Source organism: Pseudophryne corroboree, chromosome 9 (genome assembly GCF_028390025.1).
Source record: "Pseudophryne corroboree isolate aPseCor3 chromosome 9, aPseCor3.hap2, whole genome shotgun sequence".
Classification (NCBI taxonomy): Eukaryota; Metazoa; Chordata; class Amphibia; order Anura; family Myobatrachidae; genus Pseudophryne; species Pseudophryne corroboree.
This window is the reverse complement of record NC_086452.1, coordinates 108,643,178-108,668,016: the sequence shown is the minus strand read 5'-3', so window position 1 is coordinate 108,668,016 and position 24,839 is coordinate 108,643,178. Positions and strand designations below refer to the sequence as shown.

The 24,839-nt window shown below is 46.5% G+C and overlaps 1 protein-coding gene across 1 annotated transcript in view; it reads right to left on the bottom strand.

Moving 5' to 3' along the window:
* Window positions 1-24,199, bottom strand: part of RASAL2 (RAS protein activator like 2) — a 544,136-nt gene extending 519,937 nt beyond the window's left edge. Inside the window, exon 1 of the mRNA XM_063939723.1 lies at window positions 24,097-24,199. The gene's annotated coding sequence lies outside the window, so the exon portion shown is untranslated. The remainder of the gene's footprint in view (window positions 1-24,096) is intronic.
* Window positions 24,200-24,839: the final 640 nt, after the last annotated feature.

Genomic DNA, 24,839 nt, shown 5'->3' with positions numbered 1-24,839 from the left:
CTAAAAAAATACCCAAAAAAAGACAAGACACACACACCGTGAAAGTATAATTTTATTACATACATACACACATACATACATACTTACCTTAAGTTCCCACGCAGGTCGGTCCTCTTCTCCAGTAGAATCCAAGGGGTACCTGTTGAAGAAATTATACTCACGAGATCCAGGGGTCCAGGCTCCTCGGGAAATCCAGGTGTAATCCACGTACTTGAAAAAAATAACAAAACGGTGTCCCGACCACGAACTGAAAGGGGACCCATGTTTGCACATGGGTCACCTTTCCACGAATGCCAGAAACCCACTTTGACTTCTGTCTAAGTGGGTTTCTTCAGCCAATCAGGGAGCGCCACGTTGTAGCACTCTCCTGATCAGCTGTGTGCTCCTGTCCTCACTGACAGGCAGCACACGGCAGTGTTACAATGTAGCGCCTATGCGCTCCATTGTAACCAATGATGGGAACTTTCTGCCCTGCGGTTGACCTAAAGTGACGTCACCGCTGAGCAGAAAGTTCCCAGCATTGGTTACAATGTAGCGCATAGGCGCTACATTGTAACACTGCCGTGTGCTGCCTGTCAGTGAGGACAGGAGCACACAGCTGATCAGGAGAGTGCTACAACGTGGCGCTCCCTGATTGGCTGAAGAAACCCACTTAGACAGAAGTCAAAGTGGGTTTCTGGCATTCGTGGAAAGGTGACCCATGTGCAAACATGGGTCCCCTTTCAGTTCGTGGTCGGGACACCGTTTTGTTATTTTTTTCAAGTACGTGGATTACCCCTGGATTTCCCGAGGAGCCTGGACCCCTGGATCTTGTGAGTATAATTTCTTCAACAGGTACCCCTTGGATTCTACTGGAGAAGAGGACCGACCTGCGTGGTAACTTAAGGTAAGTATGTATGTATGTATGTGTGTATGTATGTAATAAAATTATACTTTCACGGTGTGTGTGTCTTGTCTTTTTTTGGGTATTTTTTTAGTAGTAGTACTACAGGTACCAGCGGGCCCGTTTTTCCGTCGCATGCTGGTACTTGTGGTTCTCCAAGTACCAGCATGCGGGGGAGGCTTGCTGGGCCTTGTAGTACTGCTACTAAAAACAATATCTTTTCTTTTACAACAAAGGCTATCAGCCTCCCCATCCGCAGCCCATTGGATGGGGGGGGGGCAGCCTCGGGCTTCACCCCTGGCCCTTGGGTGGCTGGGGGGGGGGACCCCTTGATTGAAGGGGTCCCCACTCCCCCAGGGTACCCCGGCCAGGAGTGACTAGTTGGATTTTTGATGCCACGGCCGCAGGGCACGGCATAAAAGTGACCCCCGGCTGTGGCATTATCTGTCCAGCTAGTGGAGCCCGGTGCTGGTTTTAAAAATACGGGGGACCCCTACTCTTTTTGTCCCCCGTATTTTTGGGACCAGGACCAGGCGCAGAGCCCGATGCTGGTTGCTTAAATATGGGGGAACCCCTGTCATTTTTTTCCCCATATTTCGGCAACCAGGATCGGCTCAAAGAGCCCGAGGCTGGTTATGCTTAGGAGGGGGGACCCCACGCAATTTTTTTTGAAAAAATAAGCACTTTCCCACCCCTTCCCACTGATATACATGCACGGATCTCATGGATCCGTGCATGCCTAGCCAATCACGAATAAAAAAAAAAGGTCTGGTTTTTTTTAGCACTTTTTTACGAGTTGTAATTTTTCACGGCAGTGTTTTTTTTTTTTTTGCTTTGCACTTCTTAGTAAATGACCGAGATTCATACTTAAACAGCCGCGTTTTGACCGATGGTGTATTCATTCGTAATTTTTTACTTGGACTTGCAAAAAATTACGAATGCCCTCATCTCTGCCGTGATTAGTGTTTAGTAAATTACCGAGATGACACTTTGATGAAAAAACGGCATCTCGGTCAAAATCGGGAGCTTAGTAAATTTCCCCCATAGTCTCAGTAAAAAAATGTAAAAAAAGGTTAAAAATATATTAAAAACACACAACCACCTTGTTAGAGGAGTCAGCCACCCCATGAGAATGCAACCCCAGTACGGTGCTGCCAGAGAAATATATAGTGGAGGGATAAGGGTACCGGCGACTACTGTTGTGTAAACGTGCAAAAGGTTAATGTGAAAAGTTTATGATTCATGAGCCAAAAAATATAAAATTGAACAAACAGTTTTAATAATACATAAAGATAAGATATCAAAATTCAGGTAAAAGGTACAAGGTAAAATGGTAAAAAGGTAAAAAAAGGTAAAAACTTAGCTTTTTTTAAAATAGGCAAGGGGGTCACTGCAGGGAACCCAACGCGTTTCGTCACATCAGACTTCTTCAAAGGGTCAAACTGTCTAAAATGCACCACAGGTATAGAATGTAGATGGATAGTTTACTTAATGGATGACGAGTGATGACACAGAGGTAGGTACAGCAGTGGCCTACCGTACTGCTATAAGTATATATATATAGTATACTGGTGGACACTGTCAGCAAACAGCAAAACTGTCAAAAATGCACCACAGGTATAGAATGTAGATGGATAGTATACTTAATGGATGACGAGTGACGACACAGAGGTAGGTACAGCAGTGGCCTACCGTACTGCTATATATAGTATACTGGTGGACACTGTCAGCAAACTGCAAAACTGTCTAAAATGCACCGCAGGTATAGAATGTAGATGGATAGTATACTTAATGGATGACGAGTGACGACACAGAAGTAGGTACAGCAGTGGCCTACCGTACTGCTATATATAGTATACTGGTGGACACTGTCAGCAAACTGCAAAACTGTCTAAAATGCACCGCAGGTATAGAATGTAGATGGATAGTATACTTAATGGATGACGAGTGACGACACAGAGGTAGGTACAGCAGTGGCCTACCGTACTGCTATAAGTATATATATAATAAACTGGTGGACACTGTCAGCAAACTGCAAAACTGTCTAAAATGCACCACAGGTAAAGAATGTAGATGGATAGTATACTTAATGGATGACGAGTGACAACACAGAGGTAGGTACAGCAGTGGCCTACCGTACTGCTATAAGTATATATATAGTATACTGGTGGACACTGTCAGCAAACTGCAAAACTGTCTAAAATGCACCACAGGTATAGAATGTAGATGGATAGTATACTTAATGGATGACGAGTGACGACACAGAGGTAGGTACAGCAGTGGCCTACCGTACTGCTATAAGTATATATATAATAAACTGGTGGACACTGTCAGCAAACTGCAAAACTGTCTAAAATGCACCACAGGTATAGAATGTAGATGGATAGTATACTTAATGGATGATGAGTGACGACACAGAGGTAGGTACAGCAGTGGCCTACCGTACTGCTATAAGTATATATATAGTATACTGGTGGACACTGTCAGCAAACTGCAAAACTGTCTAAAATGCACCACAGGTATAGAATGTAGATGGATAGTATACTTAATGGATGACGAGTGACGACACAGAGGTAGGTACAGCAGTGGCCTACCGTACTGCTATAAGTATATATATAATAAACTGGTGGACACTGTCAGCAAACTGCAAAACTGTCTAAAATGCACCACAGGTATAGAATGTAGATGGATAGTATACTTAATGGATGACGAGTGACGACACAGAGGTAGGTACAGCAGTGGACTACCGTACTGCTATAAGTATATATATAGTATACTGGTGGACACTGTCAGCAAACTGCAAAACTGTCTAAAATGCACCACAGGTATAGAATGTAGATGGATAGTATACTTAATGGATGACGAGTGACGACACAGAGGTAGGTACAGCAGTGGCCTACCGTACTGCTATATATAGTATACTGGTGGACACTGTCAGCAAACTGCAAAACTAAAATGCACCACAGGTATAGAATGTAGATGGATAGTATACTTAATGGATGATGAGTGACGACACAGAGGTAGGTACAGCAGTGGCCTACCGTACTGCTATATATAGTATACTGGTGGACACTGTCAGCAAACTGCAAAACTAAAATGCACCACAGGTATAGAATGTAGATGGACAGTATACTTAATGGATGACGACACAGAGGTAGGTACAGCAGTGCACTCTGCACTGTACTCCTCCTATATAATATTAATTATACTGGTGGTCCCCAGTCCCCACAATAAAGCAGCACACTGAGCACAGATATGGAGTGTTTTTCAGGCAGACAACGTATACTGGTGGTCACTGTCAGCAAAACTCTGCCCTGTACTCCTGCTATAGCTGCTCCCCAGTCCCCACAATTAAGCAGTGTGAGCACTCAGCACAGATATATCATGCAGCACACTGAGCACAGATATGGTATGGAGCGTTTTTTTCAGGCAGAGAACGGATAAAAACTGGTGGTCACTTATCAGCAAAACTCTGCACTGTACTCCTAACAGCTGCTCCCCAATCCTGCCCACAATTAAGCAATAAACAACCAATGAATCAAGTTCTGTCTTCTACAATAAACGGAGAGGACGCCAGCCACGTCCTCTCCCTATCATCTCCAATGCACGAGTGAAAATGGCGGCGACGCGCGGCTGCTTATATAGAATCCGAATCTCGCGAGAATCCGACAGCGGGATGATGACGTTCGGGCGCGCTCGGGTTAGCCGAGCAAGGCGGGAAGGTTCTAACCTGCCTCGGACCCGTGTAAACAAGGTGAAGTTCGGGGGGGTTCGGTTTCCGAGAAACCGAACCCGCTCATCACTAATCAAAACTATAAAGAAAGTGCAGCAGTGGCAGTACCTGCCCATGGAATGTGAAGGGAAGAAGCTGTGCACCCAGCAGATGAGCAAAGAAGGCTGGAGCCAGTGCACCTGCTGCTTGCAGCAGCAGAAGTCTGCAGTGCAGTTGGAGACTCGGAGCACAGGCAGGCAGGTGCATGTTCTATGCATCTATAGACGGCGCTCGCTGAGCTCGTCCCGCCCGCACCTTTTACACTCAGGCCAGCTTGGTCGCGTCCCACTGCCCGCACCGCTCCCCGCATGATTGATGCTAGATTCCCTCCCCTCATACCACGCTCATACCCCGGAGGCTCAGCCGCGTTATGACGCAGCCGCGTCATGACGTCATGATGCAGCGCGTCACTATGCAAATGACTCGGCCGCTCAGCACAGTGCCACCCAGGAGGCGGTGCTGCAGCCTGCCGCTCTTGTAATGGATGGACAAATCGGCCCACCTGGCCATCGGCCCTTCTGGCATTTGCCAGAAGTGCCAGATGGCCAGTCCGGCCCTGGTCAAAATCATGTAGAAAAGCGACAAATCGTACTAGTGTATGGGGGCCTTAGGTTTATCCTCACGAGGCTTACTTCCTCTGCACCTTTTTCTACTTCAAAATGATCATACTTAATAATTGCATACCTCCCAACTGTGCCAATTCCAGCAGGACAGTCCTGCTATTGGCACACTGTGCCAACCGCAGGCTGCTGTGTCCCGCAAGCAGGGGGAAGGTTGGATGGAGCCTTTGATCACCGCTGCTCTGCAAAACAGCAAGTCATCTTGAATAGATGCTATATGATCTGAACAGTGCAGGGAGGAGAGCAGGGGGGTACTCAGCTGCTGGAGGAGCCCTAGACATTCCCCCAAAATGACAAAAACAATGTCGTGCTGTGAAGCCATGCCACTTCCACCCGAGGCCATGCTCCTACAATCCAAGGACACATCCCCTTTTTCGGGGGCACGTGACTACAGTGCGTAAGGGTCCCAAGTACAGTATGTATATAACTTAATCACTAAGACTAAAAACACGGACACAGTGCTGGCGACTAGAATTTTTGTCAAATTTATTGACAAATAATTTTAAATTTACATTTTGTAAATGGTGGTGGCACTAAAGAATGGACAGGACAACCAAACACACCATACAGAAACCAATCGTTGGTGTTCAGATCTCCATTCCACTACCCACCCATTCAGGTGGTGTAACCATTTAGGTGGTGTAACCAAACATCTAGGACACTGATTTACTCCATACTACACTGCACCCACTGGGGTAAAATTACTAAGGTGGGAGTTTTTTTAGAACTGGTGATGTTACCCATAGCAACCAATCAGATTCTATTATCTTCTAGAGGCAGCTAGATAATTGTTAAGTAGAATCTGATTGGTTGCTATGGGCAACATCACCAGTTCTAAAAAAAAACTCCCATCTTAGTAAATTTACCCCACTAAGCCTAAAACTAAACAACAAACTACCGTACTTTATTGCCACACAGACACACTAATAAACCATACACAAAAAGGGGTGGGAGCGTGGGAAAATTGGAACAAAGAGGCAGATCCTCTAACTCACACCACTGTTAAAGATAAAATCTCCTCCCCACTTAACTACTATTGGCTGTTAAAATTAATCTGACTACCTTAAATGGGAAGCTACCAGCACATTATTAAAGGTGGCAACACTCAAACGCTTCTTGGTTTAATGTCCCTCAGGGCTTATACATCCTTCGGTAGTACTGATTGCCTGGTACTTTATCTCTCTCCAAGGCTTAGTAGTTTAGTTGTTTTTTTTTTTGAGGTCTTTTTTCTATTTTTTAATTTTAACCCATTATTGATGGAAATGTCAGTGTCGCAAGAAAAAAATATAGTTAAAAACATGGGTATCAATGTATGTCACCAGGGGCAGATTGGGCTGCCGGGAAAATTGGGTACTTCCTGCTTGGCTTGACACCCAGACCCAGCCAGGGCTGGGCCACCGTTACACCGTTGTATACTCTTTGTTGTTTTATGGGGCCGCTCATGCATGCCTTTCACAACTTCCCTCTGCAGTCCGAATAGTCTGACTGCTCCGGAGCAGACTGAGTTGCTCTGCTGCCTTCCTCTGTCACCGGATCCGGAAGTGCTGGCAGACCGAGCTGGCACTGGCAGCACTTAAGCCTATTCCGTTCACCCTGTCTCTGGTGTGGAGCAACAAATAAGGAATGGACAGCGGAAGAGCAAGTAAGTTGTGAGGTAGTATTGCATCTTCAATACTCATATTATGTAAGGGGTGTCAGAGGGCACAAGTTAAATATATTATATGATGGGGGACAGGAAGCACACCTTTTATATGCCAATACTCTCTCGCCCAAGGCTCCAAAACTTCTGGCTACAGTTCTGACTTGTGATCTTGGTGCCACTAACTGCCAAAGGGTACGAAGCTTACACACACCTCGGCGGATTCCTGCACTGACCAACTACCAAATTCAAAGAGTGTGATGGAGGAGAGGGGTAGACTGGATGTGAGGGACAGAGCAGGGTGATGGAGGAGAGGAGGGGCCATGGTGTGAGGGAAGGAGTAGGGTGAAGGAGGAGAGGAAGGGCATAGCTTTGAGGGAAGGAGCAGAGTGAGGGAAAAGAGGAGGGGATAGTGTGAGGGAATGAGCAGGGTGATGGAGCAGAGGATGAGCCAGAGTGTGAGGGAATGACCAGTGTGATGGAGGAGAGGAGAGGCTGGAATGTGAGGGAAGGAGGAAGTTGATGGAGAAGAGGTAGGGCCAGAGTGTGGGGAGGAGGGTGGTGGAGAAGAGGAGGTTCCAGAGTGGGAGGGATGGAGCAGGGTGATGAAGTAGAGGAGGGGCTGGAGTGTGAGGGAAGGAGCAGGGTGATGAAGTAGAGGAGGGGCTGGAGTGTGAGGGAAGGAGCAAGGTGATGAAGTAGAGGAGAGGCTGGAGTGTGAGGGAAGGAGCAGGGTGATGAAGTAGAGGAGGGGCTGGAGTGTGAGGGAAGGAGCAGGGTGTTGAAAGAAAGTAGAGTCAGAGTATGAGGGAAGGAGCAGGGTAATGAAGGAGTGGGTAGAGTCTGAGGGATGCTTCAGAATTTTCCCAGGCTGGTTTATTACTATTCCGCCTCTGTATGTCACGTATGTCTGGCGTAAACCAAGAGCAAATTTTATTGGTGCCAAACTTTATGTATGTCCCTTTTCTCACTGGTTTTGCTAGGGTTTTGAGATAAGTAAATGCAATCCCAACGTGAAACAGAAGCAAATTTGCTGTGATTTCAATCCCACCTCTTAATAAAATTACCCCCTAGGGCACTCAGCAAAGGGCTGCTTGCTCGTAAGGAATTGATCTTCATGCTGACCAGCCTAGTGCTGAGTGTGATTGTTTCAGGTAAACCCCACACTGCAGGTTTTCGTACTATACTACTATTAACACTGACAGGTGTTTTCTGCCCATTGCTGGTATATTCATTTTTTATATTTTAAGAACCCTAATGTATACATCCTCCCGATTTTGCTGATACCAGATTAATCTTACATTAATTACCAATCTGTTCAATCTCTGTGCTGATGCTCTCCACTAGCACATACTCATCTACTCTCCAGGATTCTGCGGGAGACACACGATTTTTGTGTAGTCCCCAGCTGCCCCGGAAGAGCGGGCAGCTCTCTCGCATCCCGCCCACTTCCTAGTAAAGCAGTGATGTGTGATGAGGGGAATGGCTGGGGAGGCACACATGGAGATGGGTCTAATTGCTGGGAGCTTGTCTCACTCCCTACTCACTCACTGTAACTTTCCCCTCACTATACTAAGCTACAGTGTCCACTGAGTCTCCTACCTGCATCCCTATGTCTTCTCTTGCTGCTGCTGACTGAGCTCCCGACCACAGTGCACTTCCTAGTCACATGACACAAGTGTTCATCAGTGCACTAGGCACACCCACACTCAGAGGCATGCTTCTATTAGCTCCCTTTCTGTGTAGCTTTACCGCTTGTTGGTGTGGCCGCTCTCCCAGCTCTACAAAGCTGTGTCTGACTGTAGAACAGAGGCAGAGCTGTTGATGCCTCATCTCTCATCACCCTGCAGCTCCAGGGATCTCCACAAAGCTGGCGAATGTTAGCTATAAATAGGATTAAAATAAACAAAGAAGATGTTTATGTTATAAATATCTTCCTTGTATTATTCTAATTGTTTTTCTATAAAATCTCAGGAGTTTGACAGGGAGTATGACAGGGGAGGCCTACCCTGACTGCCTCTGTAGTGAAGTGGGCAGAATGAGGAGATTAATGAAAAAAATCCTGGGGTCCTCAAGGAGTTGGGCGGGTCTAGTGACAAATTTCTTTGTAAATGTGTAATTTTGGCCCTGCCCCTATGCAAATTTGTGCCAATCAGGGCTTAATTACAGTATTGTCTGGCCTTACCGTCCCCCCCCCCCCCTCCCCCTTCATCGCCACCCACCTGCATCTCCTCTCTGGGCTTCTTCCTGAAAGGACAACAGCAAGGCAGGAAAGTATGCACCAGCATTTATGTTGCACTAAGGTGAAAGCAGACATAACAGATATATTTAACAGCCAAATCTGTGCCTGCATCTATCCCTACGTACTACACAAGGTTGGGCTTATACTTGGGCTATGCTGACTTGCCCCTTCCCTCCTCCAGTCCTCTACTGTGGGGAGCTGATTCTGAGTCTGGTGCTTCTGCTAACACTTTTCCCTAGGGTTTATTGCATTGTACTATTATATACTAATGTGACAGTCCGCCAAAGTAAGTTGCAAAATTGTGTGTCTGAAAGTGCAAGCCTATCTCGCACCATGGTGCAAAAGGTCTGTAGGAAACACTTCCTAATGAATCGGGCAGAATGAGGAGAATATACCTAGTATTTGCAGCTCTGTATGGAGGGGGTGGGGGTTTAATTATGCTAAATTGCATCACTTAGGCCTGCCCCCTACTCACAAATCACAGGCTTTTGCCACTACAGGGGCGGGACTTAGTGATGCAAACCCCGCACCCCCACCCCCAGGTGGCCAGCAGTCTCCTCTCCTTTCCTACATCAAAGTAGGTAAATCAATATACAAGGAGAAAATTGACCAGGTGGTGCTGTCAGAAAAAAAAGCCACTAGTTTAAAAGGAGGGTGTCACCTTCCAATATAAGAGTTTTGCAGTGGCTGATGGTGGGTAGGTATGGATAACCACTTGCAGATCCAATAAGTAGTGTCATGGCCCTTTACTGGGGCACTGACATATGCTTCAGAAGAAGTTGTGGGCACCTACCATGACAAAGCGTGTTAAGCCGATAACCCATTTTGGACATTCTGGACCTTGGACCATCACACTACTTATCACGACCAACTCATTGGATCTGGCAGCGGTCATCCATACCTACAGTACCTTCCATCTTGCAAAACTCTTGTTAATTTTTGGAGACAACATTTTAACTTCTTCATTCAGTCGGAAACATTGTTTTCCATTGCTGGGTATTACTCTGGATACTATCATCTGGAATATTGACTATTATTTGGACTATTATAGACTCCTACTGTATATATTTGGTCCTAATACCGTGCAATGTCCATATATTATTAATGCTGAACTCATGCAGCTCTTTTTAGCTTTATGTATCACTTTAATCAATTTTGATTTGTTTTAACCAATCCGTATTTATATTTCTCTATCGTCCTAGTGGATGCTGGGGTTCCTGAAAGGACCATGGGGAATAGCGGCTCCGCAGGAGACAGGGCACAAAAGTAAAGCTTTCCGATCAGGTGGTGTGCACTGGCTCCTCCCCCTATGACCCTCCTCCAAGCCAGTTAGATTTTTGTGCCCGGCCGAGAAGGGTGCAATTCTAGGTGGCTCTCCTAAAGAGCTGCTTAGAGAAAGTTTAGCTTAGGTTTTTTATTTTACAGTGAGTCCTGCTGGCAACAGGATCACTGCAACGAGGGACAGAGGGGAGAAGAAGTGAACTCACCTGCGTGCAGGATGGATTGGCTTCTTGGCTACTGGACATCAGCTCCAGAGGGACGATCACAGGTACAGCCTGGATGGTCACCGGAGCCGCGCCGCCGGCCCCCTTGCAGATGCTGAAGTAAGAAGAGGTCCAGAATCGGCGGCTGAAGACCCTTGCAGTCTTCTAAAGGTAGCGCACAGCACTGCAGCTGTGCGCCATTTTCCTCTCAGCACACTTCACACGCAGTCACTGAGGGTGCAGGGCGCTGGGGGGGGGCGCCCTGGGAGGCAAATGTAAACCTATATACTGGCTAAAAATACCTCACATATAGCCCCCAGAGGCTATATGGAGATATTTAACCCCTGCCAAACTTCACTAAAGAGCGGGAGACGAGGCCGCCGGAAAAGGGGCGGGGCCTATCTCCTCAGCACACAGCGCCATTTTCTCTCACAGAAAGGCTGGAGAGAAGGCTCCCAGGCTCTCCCCTGCACTGCACTACAGAAACAGGGTTTAAACAGAGAGGGGGGGCACTAATTGGCGATATAAATATCTATATAAAGATGCTATTAGGGAGAAACACTTATATAAGGTTGTCCCTATATAAAATTATAGCGTTTTTGGTGTGTGCTGGCAAACTCTCCCTCTGTCTCTCCAAAGGGCTAGTGGGTCCTGTCCTCTATCAGAGCATTCCCTGTGTGTGTGCTGTGTGTCGGTACGTGTGTGTCGACATGTAGGAGGACGATGTTGGTGAGGAGGCGGAGCAATTGCCTGTAATGGTGATGTCACTCTCTAGGGAGTCGACACCGGAATGGATGGCTTATTTAGGGAATTACGTGATAATGTCAACACGCTGCAAGGTCGGTTGACGACATGAGACGGCCGACAAGCAATTAGTACCGGTCCAGACGTCTCAAAAACACCGTCAGGGGTTTTAAAACGCCCGTTTACTTTAGTCGGTCGACACAGACACAGACAGGGACACTGAATCCAGTGTCGACGGTGAATAAACAAACGTATTCCTTATTAGGGCCACACGTTAAAGGCAATGAAGGAGGTGTTACATATTTCTGATACTACAAGTACCACAAAAGAGGGTATTATGTGGGATGTGAAAAAACTACCATAGTTTTTCCTGAATCAGATAAATTAAATAAAGTGTGTGATGATGCGTGGGTTCCCCCCGATAGAAAATTATGGGCGGTATACCCTTTCCCGCCAGAAGTTAGGGCGCGTTGGAAAACACCCCTTAGGGTGGATAAGGCGCTCACACGCTTATCAAAACAAGTGGCGGTACCGTCTATAGATAGGGCCGTCCTCAAGGACCAGCTGACGGGAGGCTGGAAAATATCATAAAAAGTATATACACACATACTGGTGTTATACTGCGACCAGCGATCGCCTCAGCCTGGATGTGCAGAGCTGGGGTGGCTTGGTCGGATTCCCTGACTAAAAATATTGATACCCTTGACAGGGACAGTATTTTATTGACTATAGAGCATTTAAAGGATGCATTTCTATATATGCGAGATGCACAGAGGGATATTTGCACTCTGGCATCAAGAGTAAGTGCGATGTCCATATCTGCCAGAAGATGTTTATGGACACGACAGTGGTCAGGTGATGCAGATTCCAAACGGCACAAAGGTGTATTGCCGTATAAAGGAGTTATTTGGGGTCGGTCCATCGGACCTGGTGGCCACGGCAACTGCTGGAAAATCCACCGTTTTTACCCTAAGTCACATCTCTGCAGAAAAAGACACCGTCTTTTCAGCCTCAATCCTTTCGTCCCTATAAGATCATATCTGCCCGGGGATAGAGGAAAGGGAAGAAGACTGCAGCAGGCAGCCCATTCCCAGGAACAGAAGCGTTCCACCGCTTCTGACAAGTTCTCAGCATGGCGCTGAGACCGTACAGGACCCCTGGATCCTACAAGTAGTATCCCAGGGGTACAGATTGGAATGTCGAGACGTTTCCCCTTCGCAGGCTCCTGAAGTCTGCTTTACCAAGGTCTCCCTCCGACAAGGGGGCAGTATGGGAAAAAATTCACAAGCTGTATTCCCAGCAGGTGATAATTAAATTACCCCTCCTACTACAAGAAAGGGGTATTATTCCACACTATATTGTGGTACTGAAGCCAGAAGGCTAGGTGAGACTTATTCTAAAAATTTTTTTGAACACTTACAAAGGTTCAAATCAAGATGGAGTCACTCAGAGCAGTGATAACGAACCAGGAAGAAGGGGACTATATAGTGTCCCGGGACATCAGGGATGCTTACCTCTATGTCCCAAATTTGCCCTTCTCACTAAGGGTACCTCAGGTTCGTGGTGCAGAACTGTCACTATCAGTTTCAGACGCTGCCGTTTGGATTGTCCACGGCACCCCGGGTCTTTACCAAGGTAATGGCCGAAATGATGATTCTTCTTCGAAGAAAAGGCGTCTTAATTATCCCTTACTTGGACGATCTCCTGATAAGGGCATAGTCCAGGGAACAGTTGGAGGTCGGAGTAGCACTATCTCGGATACTGCTACAACAGCACGGGTGGATTCTAAATATTCCAAAATCGCAGCTGATCCCGACGACACGTCTGCTGTGCCTAGGGATGATTCTGGACACAGTCCAGAAAAAGGTGTTTCTCCCGGAAGAGAAAGCCAGGGAGTTATCCGAGCTAGTCAGGAACCTCCTAAAAACAGTGCATCATTGCACAAGGGTCCTGGTAAAAATGGTGGCTTCCTACGAAGCAATTCCATTCGACAGATTTCACGCAAGAACTTTTCAGTGGGATCTGCTGGACAAATGGTCCGGATCGCATCTTCAGATGCATCAGCGGATAACCCTATATCCAAGGACAAGGGTGTCTCTCCTGTGGTGGTTATAGAGTGCTCATCTTCTAGAGGGCCGCAGATTCGGCATTCAGGATTGGATGCTGGTGACCACGGAGCCCAGCCCGAGAGGCTGGGGAGCAGTCACACAAGGAAAAAATTTCCAGGGAGTGTGATCAAGTCTGGAGACTTTTCTCCACATAAATATACTGGAGCTAAGGGTAAATTTATAATGCTCTAAGCTTAGCAAGACCTCTGCTTCAAGGTCAGCCGGTATTGATCCAGTGGGAAAAACATCACGGCAGTCGCCCACGTAAACAGACAGGGCGACACAAGAAGCAGGAGGGCAATGGCAAAAACTGCAAGGACTTTTCGCTGGGCGGAAAATCATGTGATAGCACTGTCAGCAGTGTTTCATCCCGGGAATGGAAACTGGGAAGCAGACTTCCTCAGCAGGCACGACCTCCACCCGGGAGAGTGGAAACTTCATCGGGAAGTTTTTTCCACATGATTGTAAACCGTTGGGAAATACCAAAGGTGGACATGATGGCGTCCCGTCTGAACAAAAAACGGGACAGGTATTGCGCCAGGTCAAGAGACCCTCAGGCAATAGCTGTGGACGTTCTGGTAACACCGTGGGTGTACCAGTCGTGTATGTGTTCCCTCCTCTGCTTCTCATACCTAAGGTGCTGAGAATTATAAGACGTAGAGGAGTAAGAACTATACTCATGGCTCCGGATTGGCCAAGAAGGACTTGGTACCCGGAACTTCAAGAGATGCTTACAGAGGTCTTATGGCCTCTGCCGCTAAGAAGGGACTTGCTTCAGCAAGTACCATGTCTGTTCCAAGACTTACCGCAGCTGCGTTTGTCGGCATGGCGGTGGAAAGCCGGATCCTAAGGGAAAAAGGCATTCCGGAAGAGGTCATTCCTACCCTGGTCAAAGCCAGAAAGGAGGTGACCGCACAACATTATCACCACATGTGGCGAAAATATGGCGTGGTGTGAGGCCAGGAAGGCCCCACAAAGAAATTTCAACTCGGTCGTTTCCTGCATTTCCTGCAAACAGGAGTGTCTATGGGCCTCAAATTGGGGTCCATTAAGGTTCAAATTTCGGCCCTGTCGATTTTCTTCCAGAAAGAATTGGCTTCAGTTCCTGAAGTCCAGAAGTTTGTCAAGGGAGTATTGCATATACAACCCCCTTTTGTGCCTCCAGTGGCACTGAGGGATCTCAACGTAGTTCTGGGATTCCTCAAATCACATTGGTTTAAAACCAGTCAAATCTGTGGATTTGAAGCATCTCACATGAAAAGTGACCATGCTCTTGGCCCTGGCCTGGACCAGGCGAGTGTCAAATTGGTGGTTTTTTCTCAAAAAAGCCCATATCTGTTTGTCCATTCGGACAGGGCAGAGCTGCGGACTCGTCCCCAGTTATCTCCCTAAGGTGGTGTCAGTGTTTCACCTGAACCAGCTTATTGGGGTGCCTTGCACCTACTAGGGACTTGGAGGACTCCAAGTTGCTGGATGTTGTCAGGGCCCTGAAAATGTGTTCCAGGACGGCTGGAGTCAGGAAAACTGACTTGCTGTTATCCGGTATGCACCCAACAAACTGGGTGCTCTTGCTTCTAAGCAGACTATTGCTAGTTGGATGTGTAATACAATTCAGCTTGCACATTCTGTGGCAGGCCTGCCACAGCCAAAATATGTAAATGCCCATTCCACAAGGAAGGTGGGCTCATCTTGGGCGGCTGCCCGAGGGGTCTCGGCTTTACAACTTTGCCGAGCAGCTACTTGGTCAGGGGCAAACACGTTTGCTAAATTCTACAAATTTGATACCCTGGCTAAGGAGGACCTGGAGTTCTCTCATTCGGTGCTGCAGAGTCATCCGCACTCTCCCGCCCGTTTGGGAGCTTTGGTATAATCCCCATGGTCCTTTCAGGAACCCCAGCATCCACTAGGACGATAGAGAAAATAAGAATTTACTTACCGATAATTCTATTTCTCGGAGTCCGTAGTGGATGCTGGGCGCCCATCCCAAGTGCGGATTATCTGCAATACTTGTACATAGTTACAAAAATCGGGTTATTATTGTTGTGAGCCATCTTTTCAGAGGCTCCGCTGTTATCATACTGTTAACTGGGTTTAGATCACAAGTTGTACGGTGTGATTGGTGTGGCTGGTATGAGTCTTACCCGGGATTCAAAATTCCTCCCTTATTGTGTACGCTCGTCCGGGCACAGTACCTAACTGGCTTGGAGGAGGGTCATAGGGGGAGGAGCCAGTGCACACCACCTGATCGGAAAGCTTTACTTTTGTGCCCTGTCTCCTGCGGAGCCGCTATTCCCCATGGTCCTTTCAGGAACCCCAGCATCCACTACGGACTCCGAGAAATAGAATTATCGGTAAGTAAATTCTTATTTTATTCATACTTTATCAATATTTTATATGTATATGAAATTACTTTATTTTAACTATCAAATGTTTATTGCTAATTGAGTATTAAGCGTTTGGTTGACAATATTTATTTGTGGTATTACATTAGTGCTGTTCATTTCTTTTTCCTGTATTCAAAAGTAGGTAAGTTTGATTATACATTATATATTCTATTAAAGTGTGTGTGTATTAATCAAAAGTGCTTTTTGTTCTTATGAGTTGGATGTATATCAAACTCTACATGAGCCCCCTACTTTCCTAAAATGGTGCTATGTGCACAAATGTGCTGTAGATTAAAGGAGTGATAATCTGACTAGATTGCTTAGATTTTAAGCATGATCGCTCCGTGTGTACCCCTCACAGCGATAGCGATGCGCAGCCCCACGCATCACTATCGCTGGTGCTAGATTGGCCTGCATGCATGCAGGTCGCTCATTTCACCCGCTAGGTGAAGTGAGCGTCCCCCCTGTCCCCCCGCACGCTCAGCACACATCGCACTGTGCTGAGCGGGGGAGAGATGTGTGCTGAGCGGTTCGCTCAGCACACATCTCTCCCTAGATCTGCCGTGAATACGGGCCTTTAGACTACCAATCACGCTGTGTCATTTTTGTAGTACATTAAAAACAAAGTATTGGTTGCTCTTAGTTACGGCACACTTGTACCTATTTGTTAATGTACCATTTAATTAAGTAAGCCCTTATGTTTATAGGCAACCAATCACTGCAAACACAGGCTAATTGCATATTTTAGGCCAAATTGGAACTACATACAGTATCTGCCAGATTTTCCAGTGTGTACGCCCAATCTTCGCGCTCCCGGGGTTGCATGCAGTATTTCCGGTTGGCTGTGCAGCATGGCCAACCGGATGATATCGCATGCGTTGCTGTGTAGTGTAATGAAGGACGGGATGAGGGATCGTTCCGTCCTACATTACATCGTTCTGATGTGTACAGGGGATACAATATGTCGGCCCGTTGGCTGGCATATCATCCAGGTACACATAGCTCTAGTGTGTACTCAGCCTTAATCTCACCCAATATTAGGTATGATAAGATATCTTTTTACATTTTAATCCACAGGAATTGTTTTTGATTCCTCTTCTTTATTAGTAATAAACAAAAATATAATTAATTTGCAATCTAAAGTCCCATACACACTTGCCGATAAAATGAGCAACGTCGCTCATTTCCCCCCTCCCTGAGCGACGTTGCTCATTTTATCGGCAAATGTGTGTATGCCGCCAGCGACGACTGATGCGCGGCCCCACGGGTCGGCAACGATCGTCGCTGTTGGCAGTGCATGCAGGCAGGATCTGGACTGTCGTCCACGACCTGCACGCAGGGCTGGCAGATGCGTGACATCACTGAGCGATATGGGCGGTCATATCGCTCAGTGTGTACAGTTGGCCGCCGTCCGGCCGGCCCGGGAGGGAAAACATTAGACGATGTCGCTCACAGAGCGACATCATCTAATCATGTGTACGGACCTTAAGTGAAATCACCTATTTATTTACAGTATGTAAATCTTCTTTAAAACTCAATGGAATTTGTCTTTTTATAGACAGTTGTTTTAAACTGTAATCCACAGGATATAATAATAAAAACAAAACAAAACACAAAAAACTAAATAGACAATACAAGGGAATATCTGTGAACTGAACTGACCAGGAATTTGTTTGATGCAGTAGTTTAGACATACATAGATATTAACTGAGGGGTGATTCAGACTTGATCGATGGGCTGCTAAAATTGTAGCCCTGCGATCAGATAGTCGCCGCTCAAGGGGAGTGTATAATCGCCGTGCAAGTGTGCGATCCCATGTGTACGCCGAGCTGCTAATAAAACCTCAGTCAGCGGACAGCTGTAAATCCGTTTGCACCATACTCACCAGTGGCTGTTTTTTACATGCGTGTGCAGTCACTGCGCAGCCCAGGACTTACTCCTACAGTGCAATCAGAATAGGCTGATCGGGGCCGGAGCTGACGTCCCACACCTTCCCTGAAAACGCTTGGGCACACTTGCGCTTTCCCTGATGCACCCAGAAAATGGTCAGTTACCTCTCACAAACGGTTTCCTCCTGTCAATGGCATCAACATGCATGTGCATTGCGGTGCATACGCATGCGCAGTTAATAGCTGATCGCCCGCTGTGCGAAAATGCACAGCAGCGATCAGGTCTGAATCAGGCCCTGAGTCTCTATTGATGTGTTAAAAAGATATCAGATGATAATAAATAGCAATGCTGTAAAGTTAATTACTTTCAATGGCTTATTCATTTTAATGGCGTTTCAACATAGTGCAAAAATGAATGGGGCATTGACAGGAATGAATAATGGGGGTCATTCCGAGTTGATCGTAGCTGTGCTAAATTTAGCACAGCTACGATCATTCACACTGACATGCGGGGGACGCCCAGCACAGGGCTAGTCCGCTTCGCATGTCAGTGCTGGCCCTCCCCCCCGCAGAAGTGCAAAGGCATCGCACAGCGGCGATGCCTTTGCACTTCAATAGTAGCTCCCGACCAGCACAGCTTTAGTGTGCTGGCCGAAAGCTACTCGTCGCTACACGTCACGCAGCCGCCGCGGCCTGCCCCTCCAACGGTCTGACCATGCCTGCATTGACCAGACCGCGCCGCCTAAACGGCGGCTTAACGCGGGGCATGCGCAGTTCCAACCTGATCGCTGCGAGAAACTGCAGCGAGCGATCGGGTCGGAATGACCTCCAATATACAGCAAAAGATTAGTGAATATGGGCCTGGTTCAGAGTTGTACACTATGCCAATGTTTTCACAGCTGAGCAATTATCGGCAATCTGCACATGCGTCCAAGTACATTACCAAAGTCACGTGTTGCGAGTCTTTACTCACAGTGTGATTACCAGACAGGGGAGGGGAGTTGCAGCAATAATACAGTTTTGTCGCAACCGTTTTTGGGGCGTGCCTCAGCCTACAACTGTGAACCCATACCCAGGAACATAGCACCAGCATCTCTATTCCCGCTGCCATTCAGCTTGACCATAGGGTTACTTGGAGTCAATAATCAAAGGATCTGTGAACGCTGCTGCGTATTTGTACACAATTGCGAGAATCCATGAAGCAGCCAGTGTGCGTCTTAATATAAAGTAGGTGTCTGTCATTTGCATATTTTTGCACATCCGCTGCGTGCGGGATCACAACTGCGAATACATTAGTGCAGAGGTTCTCAAACACATTCCTCAATGCACACCAACGGTCCAGGTTTTAGGTATATCCCATGGCTTTGCACAGATGGTTAAATCAAATTTACTGAGATGCTAATTAAGTCACCTGTGGCCAAGTATGGTTAAACTTAAAACCTGGACCGTTGGGGTGCCTTGAGGAACGTGTTTGAGAACCTCTGCATTAGTGCACTACTTTGAAAAAAGCTCAGTGTACGCAATGCATTCCCATAGAGATGAAAGGACTTTATAAGTGTGATGTCATGCTGTGAAAGAACTGAAGTAGATTAAACACAGTTTAAATGCCATTGGGTGAGGGCCTAAAGTGGAATAGGTAGAAGGTGAAAACATAGTTGCCTACCTGACCCTCTCCACAGCGCTGTAACTACGTGTGTGCCAAGGGGGCTTGGCACACAGCGCAGTTGCCCTGAGGGCGCAACGGCCAGCGGCATGTAATGAGTCAAATTGACTCATTACATGCCGCCTCTGTGTGCGCCGTGCGTGGCTGGAGGGAGAGGAGACCAGCGCCAGGTTCAAGGAGGAGGAGGGAGGGGGAGCAGGGAGCCGCAGCAGCGCTATTTGATTGGTAGTAGCGCCGCTGCAGCATCCCCCTCTCCTTCTGTATTGGCTGCACGACGCTGCTATGGATGCTGGGATGCGGTTCCTTCATCCCAGCATCCATAGCAGCGCCGGGCAGCCAATACAGAAGGAGAGGGGGATGCTGCAGCGGTGCTTACTACCAATCAAATAGCGCTGCTGCGGCTCCCTGCTCCCCCTCCCTCCTCCTTCTCATCTCACTGCCTGCACCGAGAGGGAGATGCCAGCACGAGGAGCCTGTCAGCGGGGAGAAGGTAAGTATATCCCTCCCTCCCTCTCTCTCTCTCTCTCTCTCTCTCTCTCTCTCTCAGGGGGACACCGTCTGCCGCAATGTGTAAAAAGGGGTCCTGGCTGCCGCAATGTATAAAAAGGGGGTCTGGCTGCCGCAATGTGTAAAAAGGGGGGGGGGGGGGGGGTCCTGGCTGCCGCAATGTGTAAAAAGGGGGACTGGCTGCCGTAATGTGTAAAAAGGGGGACTGGCTGCTGTAATGTGTAAAAAGGGGGTCTGGCTGCCGCAATGTGTAAAAAGGGGGGGTCCTGGCTGCCGCAATGTGTAAAATGGGGTCCTGGCTGCCACAATGTGTAAAAAGGGGGCCTGGCTGCCGCAATGTGTAAAAAGGGGGCCTGGCTGCCGCAATGTGTAAAGAGGGGGCCTGGCTGCCGCAATGTGTAAAAAGGGGTCCTGGCTGCCGCAATGTGTAAAAAGGGGGACTGGCTGCCGTAATGTGTAAAAAGGGGGACGCTGTCTGCTGTAATGTATAAAAGGGGCTCTACCTGGTGTGGTGGCGCTACTGTGCAGCGTAATTTGAATAATGTAGACAACTGTGCACCGTAGCAAAAAAGAGGAGAAGAACAAGCGCCTATGGTGCAGTAAGTTTTGTATGTGTTGGACAACACTGTAGCGATATATATAAATGCGTACCAGATAATTTCTTTAAACCACGTCAAAATAGATAGATGTCAGTCAGGATATTTCTTGCAAGCAACACCATCTAGAAGTCAAAGAAGACGAAATCGCCACATGGCGCAGTATTGCAGGGTAAAAGATAATTTTCCCCAAAATAATTAATCTGCGTACCAGATAATTTCTTTAAACCACGTCAAAATAGATAGATGTCAGTCAGGATATTTCTTACTAGCAACACCATCAGATTTAGATGTATAATCAGCATGAACATCTATTAATTGTGTGTCCAGAGATATCCCATTCAGTCCAGTATACGGGGAAGTTGTAAAATCAGTCGAAGGACTGGAAAATTTATTTAAATTAAATGGCTATAAAACATCAATCAAATATAAATAAGTTTTAAAAGTGAAATAAAGTAATGCTTAGCTTAGTGGCAGTTTGATAATCTGCTCAGGTCTCAACGCGTTTCGCCAAACAAGGCTTCATCAGGAGATAGGAGTACAGTGCAAAATGATGCTTTTTTATAGCTAGCTGAGCTAATTTGATCATCAACTTCCGGTTTGCGGCATTTCCGGAACCGGAAGTGACGTCAATTCCGTCGAAAGTGAAAGTAAAAACAATTACAAATCATTACTAATACAATATAATCAAGATCTAGCCATCTTGCATACAAGACAAATGGTAGGTAGGGACATCGACATTGTTTACATGCAGTAAAAAGTTTTTTTGGTGAAACTACATATACGTGTTTATTCTTGGACCCGGAAGTGACGTCACTTCCTGTTGGCGATAGTTTAATTGTAGTGAGGACACCTTGATGAAATAGTGGATGCCCGGATACTGGTGATAAAATTACACATAGACAGCCTGTGCTGGGCATATATATATCTATGGTACACCAGGACCGGAATTAGGGTGGACGGCTGGTGCTTTGCGCCGTTCGTGTATGTGATTACATGCGGTTCACAGGGCCGGAACCGGAAGTCGCGTCACTTCCTGTTCTCGGAGGAGATGATTATTATCTTTTTGCTCTTAGAAGATGATAAATATTAGAGGACACTACTTGATGTAGGTCTTACAACGGAAACTGGTTTATGGCATACACTTATTTGATTAGAGCGAATTAACATTAGAAAACCGGAAATCACGGCATACATGCCGTGAACGTCATTTCCGGTCCATAAAACAGCAGCCAGAGATTCCAATACTGTTTAGTAACATTGATAAATACAAACTAATACTATAGAATGGCGAATGGGACAGCAATCAATAAATATACAAAACATATATAAATATTTATAACCAAATAAAATGTCCCATTCGCCATTCTATAGTATTAGTTTGTATTTATCAATGTTACTAAACAGTATTGGAATCTCTGGCTGCTGTTTTATGGACCGGAAATGACGTTCACGGCATGTATGCCGTGATTTCCGGTTTTCTAATGTTAATTCGCTCTAATCAAATAAGTGTATGCCATAAACCAGTTTCCGTTGTAAGACCTACATCAAGTAGTGTCCTCTAATATTTATCATCTTCTAAGAGCAAAAAGATAATAATCATCTCCTCCGAGAACAGGAAGTGACGCGACTTCCGGTTCCGGCCCTGTGAACCGCATGTAATCACATACACGAACGGCGCAAAGCACCAGCCGTCCACCCTAATTCCGGTCCTGGTGTACCATAGATATATATATGCCCAGCACAGGCTGTCTATGTGTAATTATATCACCAGTATCCGGGCATCCACTATTTCATCAAGGTGTCCTCACTACAATTAAACTATCGCCAACAGGAAGTGACGTCACTTCCGGGTCCAAGAATAAACACGTATATGTAGTTTCACCAAAAAAACTTTTTACTGCATGTAAACAATGTCGATGTCCCTACCTACCATTTGTCTTGTATGCAAGATGGCTAGATCTTGATTATATTGTATTAGTAATGATTTGTAATTGTTTTTACTTTCACTTTCGACGGAATTGACGTCACTTCCGGTTCCGGAAATGCCGCAAACCGGAAGTTGATGATCAAATTAGCTCAGCTAGCTATAAAAAAGCATCATTTTGCACTGTACTCCTATCTCCTGATGAAGCCTTGTTTGGCGAAACGCGTTGAGACCTGAGCAGATTATCAAACTGCCACTAAGCTAAGCATTACTTTATTTCACTTTTAAAACTTATTTATATTTGATTGATGTTTTATAGCCATTTAATTTAAATAAATTTTCCAGTCCTTCGACTGATTTTACAACTTCCCCGTATACTGGACTGAATGGGATATCTCTGGACACACAATTAATAGATGTTCATGCTGATTATACATCTAAATCTGATGGTGTTGCTAGTAAGAAATATCCTGACTGACATCTATCTATTTTGACGTGGTTTAAAGAAATTATCTGGTACGCAGATTAATTATTTTGGGGAAAATTATCTTTTACCCTGCAATACTGCGCCATGTGGCGATTTCGTCTTCTTTGACTTCTAGATGGTGTTGCTTGCAAGAAATATCCTGACTGACATCTATCTATTTTGACGTGGTTTAAAGAAATTATCTGGTACGCATTTATATATATCGCTACAGTGTTGTCCAACACATACAAAACTTACTGCACCATAGGCGCTTGTTCTTCTCCTCTTTTTTGCTACAGAATCCATGCCATATACCTCTGGTATACTGAGGAACTGAGCTGCCGCCCTGAAGAGCGGAAGGTGCCTAATATAACTGATTTGAAGCTCACGAGACTTTGCTAGGACTTACATAAACCTATGAAACTTTGCTACTATCCATTTTTGAGGCTATTATACCACCGACTTTATATACACGGAAAAAGTTTTAACCGTGCGGTCGACTCCAGAAGAAGCGCACCAGTCTACACACATCTTTTAACTGTGCACCGTAGTATGAATTGCTATTATTTTGTGGCCACGCCCCTTCCCCGTGAAGCCACGCCCCTATCTTACATGGGGGGGGGGGGGGGGGGGCGCCACTGTCATTTCTTGCACACAGCGCTAAAATGCCTAGTTATGGCACTGCCTCTCCATGAGGGAGAAAATGCTCTGTTCATGGACTTTCCTGGTAATGTATGATTGCCATCACCTGTGGTGAGCTAGTTAATTGATAAGAAATGTGTTTCACCACAGGTGATGGCAATCATAGTGTAACCCTGTAGGTTGCGTTATAAATTATTTAAGTATTAAATATGTAGTGTTGTATAATAAATTCTATCTGCTATGATTGTATAACTAAGGGCCATGTATATAGTAATATATTTAATATTAACCACATTGACCCAAGCCTGTAGGATGTTTTAAGCACATTGGTGGGCAGTGGGCATGTGGAAGGTTCCAGAAGCCTGCTGCGGGAGCCGGGGCACGAGACTGCTAGCCAGAGAAAAAAAGGAGCAGCGCGTGGGGTGAGCGTTAGAGGAACAACGAGATGGAGCTCGAGGACGGAGGAAGAGAGAGTGAGTAGCAGCGGAGGAGGACGGAGATTGCGGTGACTGAGAGCGGACTGTCCTTACCAGAGATCGGTGAGGGAGATAGAAGGAAGCCAACCCCCCTGTGCCGCTAGAAGCCCTAGCGGAAACATCCCTGCAGACACCCGGCCAGCGGCTGCTTAGAGACAGAGGGACGAGGGGGAGGCGGCCGGAGACGGAGGGGCGGAATTGGAGAGTGACGCAGGTGGACCGGAGGCGGGCCTGGAAAGGATCAGAGGATCGTCCTACTACACAGCCGAGTAGTAAGCCTGACTGTCCTCGTAGGGATAATTCCCCTGTACAGCTGATCGGCAAGACTGACTAATAAATAACATAGTAGGCAGCGGGGAGCAAAATATATCCAGCCAGGGAGAGAGGGGGAGCCAATTAAACTATACCCCTGTAATTCCCAGAACCCTTTCAGATGGAGCCAAGTTGTTAATATTGGATAATTCCTACCTATAACGGAAGTATTATACAGCATGCACCCTCCCCCTCAGCTTTACAAACAAATTGCCTTTGGAAGGTAAAGGATGTAAATAGATAAAAGCAAAAGTCCCTGTTAGAGAGGCAGAAGAAACAGTGCCCCCTAGCTCTTGGTATAACCTGCATGAATCATACCACAAGCCTGAGTCCGGTACTTTTCCCCTCTGTTGCATATATTAGAAGTGATTGTGACGGCTTGAATGGCCTTTGGCTGCGTCCTCATCCTCTGACGAACTTGGAGGGTTAAATTTCACTTCCTTACTAACTCTTGACAGCGCTGGGGACAGTGATCGGGGGAGAGT